Here is a 3,668-nt window from a genome sequence, read left to right as displayed (position 1 = left end):
TTCCCCCTGCCACAGAAAATGCTGGGAGCTGTTGGAGTCAGATGTTAATTACCACAACCCTATTTGAACATGCACTGCTACTGTACCTTCCTGGCAGCAGTGATTTTGCCTGACTACTGTGATAAGTGATGGCTTTTGGCTTGACTTGCTTGTGAGTGCTCCTTCAAGTAATGGATTACTTCTGGGGTACCGAAGGTATTAATTATGTTCTGGATAACAATAAGGAAGTTGAGGATGAAGTTTTAAAGGAGGATGAGCCAGTTTGGCAGCTCTTTAGTCCAAAGTAAAGAGGTCCCACTCCTCTTCCCTTCTTCTCCACTGCTCTGAAGTACAGAGCTTGCCTTGACCTAGCTACAGTTGTGTGTGGGCACTCCAGGCACCCAAGTCACCATGACTAGCCAACAAGGTGGGTAATTTTCCAATGGTCAGTGAAGTGAATCAGCTCAGATGGTGCTAATGAGGGGACCAAACCTTGTGTGAGAAGCCCAGGCTGCTCTATCCTGCTGGCCAGGGCAGCTCAGCCTCTTGCAGGTGCTTGCCAAACTGCAGCCTGGAGGAGGAGTGTTGTGCTGAGGTAATGAAGAAAAAAGCATGGAGTGGGAGCAAGGAGTGAGAAGTGGGGAATGTATTCAGTAGGTGAGAGGTAGAGCCACTGTCTGTGTCCACAGACAGCTCATTTTAGACCTGTTATTCAGTCCAATCTCTCTTCATTTTCGTCCTTTCTCACTTTACTTTGTGAGGTGCAAGTAAGGTGGGTAGTGAAGATGAGGCCAAATTCTTCCAGACTGCCTCAGGCTAGTGCAGGGGGATAAACTGGAAGGAGCATATCCTTCATAAGCAAAGACTTGCAAATATTTTCTCTCTTGCAAATGTGTTTTATTTTCCCTTGAATTAACCAGAAAAACCACAAAGTGAATGGAAGGAGGTGAGTGTGTCCAAATAGATGGTGGGTGTATAACAATAGGAAGGGTGTAATTGCAAGCAAGAGTCTGCAGGGGTGGAGGTGTTGCCTTTTTCTATTTGGGCATCTTGGACTCACACATATTCCTCCAGTTGGCAGCCAGAGAGATGATCCACTGCATGCCCAGGCCAGGCAGGATAGAGGGCTTCCATGTATGAGCTCAGAGATCCCAGGGATGCTACCTCTCCTGCAGTGATGGGATGGAGAATGATGTTAGAGAAAGATAGTCTCTTGGATTTCCGTGTAGATCCAACAGAATTTCTCTGAGCAAACAAGGCTGCTCCATTTTGCCTAATGCAGCATGTACTGCATTCCAAAACAGCTGCAACGTGGTGTCTGGCAATTCTGAAAGCAGGACCCAGTGAGATGGGTCCTGCTTGAGCCATAGAGAGGGCTGCAGCCAAAACTAATGGTTTGAGACAGAGCCTTGGTCATAACAAACACTCCAAATGCCTAAAGAAAGCTGGAGCCAGAGCTGGGAAATCAGGCTAGTGGACAAATAAAGGAGTGAATACATGTAAGAGCTAGAAATGAGAAGGGGTAATACATTTCTAGAATGCTTCTATACTTCTCCTTGCCTGACTCTTGTCCAGGGGAGAGTATGGGGGCTGCAGCTGAAGGAAGGGACATTGCTGTGGATGTTTGCACACAATGCAGTGGATATCTGCTTCACAATGCTCTGGATATCAAGGAGAACAAGCTGGCAACCCAAAGTGCTGGTAAGGTGCCCCAAGCTCTACGTGGAGTTTTACCACATCCTTTGGCAAGGAACAAGTCATTAGTATCCAATTACACTGAAATCATACTTAATGCAAGACAGGTTAAGACAAAAAGAAAATAAAAACATATACTCAGTTGCCAAGACAGATAAACTTATAAAAGAGGTAGGTGGGGAAATGAGAGAAAACCAGGCTTCATTTACTGGCTTTGAAGATTAAATCAGCGTGGCTATTCCCTCATATCCAGGCATGCTGCAGGCCCTCCTGACACAGTAAGGAGCAGACAGCCTGCCTTCCTCCACACCTTACCCCTCAGGCTGTGTTGACCAAGAAAGTTTTCCTTGTGGGTGAACAAAGCACTTCTCACGTTCTAAAAAATTTTGTGCTAAAACCCCAAATTCTTCCAATCCTGAGAATTTCACTAATTTGGTATAGAGGTCTTCCAATTTCTTCCCTATTCAAGAGACAGGATGGCCTTTCTTCTTGGCAAAAATAAGAATGATTTCATTCCTTTAGCATTACCTGGCCAGCTAACAATACCTTGGCTCCAATGCTAAGCCTGAGTGCTGTCATGGGAAAAGCACTGGCTTGATATCTCAATGCCACTATTTTCTTTTTCTCTTTTTTTTTTTCTTCTGTAATAATGTAAACATCTCTTCTTTGCCCTGCCTGCTGTCAGTATTCTGGTGGGCAAAACCAGAATACAGCAAAGTATGTGAGCCTAGTCAGCCTTGGTTTGGAGGAGATGTGTTGCTTCAAGCTATTGCTGGGAACAGAAGCAAGGGGAGCAGTCCTTGCCTGCTCAAGCAGAGGCTGCTCCCTGGTTGATGGGACTTGTCTTTTCAGGGAGAGGGTCAGACAGTTCACCCCTTCACAGAAGAGGATAAAGGAGATGAAGGTTGATGTGGGAAGGATGAGAAGCAGGATGCTGTGGTGCTGCAAATTAGCAGAGGAGTTGGAGGCATTGTGCAGGGCTTGAGAAATCACCTTTAAAGGACCTGTTCAATGCAGACAACATCCTGGGACTTACTGCTGTGCATGCACGCACAGTTTCCTTCCTTACCCTCTTGTGTCTTTTTCCCTTTGCATCTTCCACTTCCCTCAAACATTCTCCTGCCAGTCTTACAAAGTGGCCTCACACAGGGACCACACAGAGATACCCATTAGCCAGCTGGCAGCACAGTTTCCTCCCTAAACTGGAAAGAAAAGGTTCAGCACTTTTCTGCCCTCCTGCATGGCTCCTACAGCATTTGGGGTGGAGGGAGGAGTGGGGACAACGCCAGGCTTGGGTCAGAGACAAGAGGCTCTTTCTGCCTCCCACATGCTGGACATGCTTCCCTAAGAAAGCTGTAAAGTGAGGGAAGGGCTAAAAATGAGAACACCAAGATGAAGAAAGGTTTCCTGCTCTCCCCATTGGCTCCTTGAGAAGCTCTGTTGTTCAACTTCCATCTCCATGTACCTTGTGAGGTCAGGTATAAAAAAACATTTCACATGGAAACATGTAAACAAGTCACCAGAGAAAGGCTGGGAGAGTTGGCACCTTCTTCCTGCCCGACTGGATGACACCTGGCTTGTTAAAGAGACGTACTTCCCTGAAAGGGAATGATGCATGACTTCAGTTCTGGGAATAAGCATCTTGTCTGGACACATTTCAGGAGCCCAAGGGACTAGTTATGAGACCTGACATATCAGGAGTACCCCACTGAATGCAACCTGAGATGTTACATGCAGAGAAGGCTTCTAAGGAAGCATCGCCCCTTCTCAGGAACGTCACCCAAACACCTGATGATGGGTAAGAGGTCTTGCCAATTAAGATCAGCAAGGGTAGGAACCTGTATAGTTTTTTAAGTATTCCATAAATATAATCTGTTTTGGATGGATATTAATGGCTTTGTCATGGATGAATTATTTTATTTCCATTCTTAATTCATCTCTTCTGGATTAAGTGGGATTTCAGTGTTACTGATTGCCTGCTGACATTGCTAGCT

This window comes from Geospiza fortis, unplaced genomic scaffold, assembly GCF_000277835.1.
Source record: "Geospiza fortis unplaced genomic scaffold, GeoFor_1.0 scaffold121, whole genome shotgun sequence".
Classification (NCBI taxonomy): domain Eukaryota; kingdom Metazoa; phylum Chordata; class Aves; order Passeriformes; family Thraupidae; genus Geospiza; species Geospiza fortis.
The sequence above is the reverse complement of the archived record's forward strand: the minus strand, read 5'-3'. Positions refer to the sequence as shown.